Source organism: Tupaia chinensis, unplaced genomic scaffold (assembly GCF_000334495.1).
Source record: "Tupaia chinensis unplaced genomic scaffold, TupChi_1.0 Scaffold000117_2, whole genome shotgun sequence".
Taxonomy (NCBI): Eukaryota; Metazoa; Chordata; class Mammalia; order Scandentia; family Tupaiidae; genus Tupaia; species Tupaia belangeri.
This window is the reverse complement of record NW_006159583.1, coordinates 2,866,128-2,866,408: the sequence shown is the minus strand read 5'-3', so window position 1 is coordinate 2,866,408 and position 281 is coordinate 2,866,128.

Sequence of the window (281 nt, the reverse complement as noted above, 5' to 3'; positions counted from 1 at the left end):
TATTAGCTTTAGTTTTTTTCCCTTCTACACTTTTTATAAAACATTGGAGACAGAACAGTTTTTTAAATATAAAGAAATAACAAAGATGCACAAAATTATATAAGAACATATCATCTCATTTATGCCCCATCCAGCTCAGGAAATGGAAAGTTAGCAGCAGAGTGAATGTCCCCAGAGACTACTCCCTAATCACATTTCTTCTTTTCTGTCCTACCAGAAGTAAGTTTACACCACACACACACACACACACACACACACACGATTCATGAACTCCTGTGATT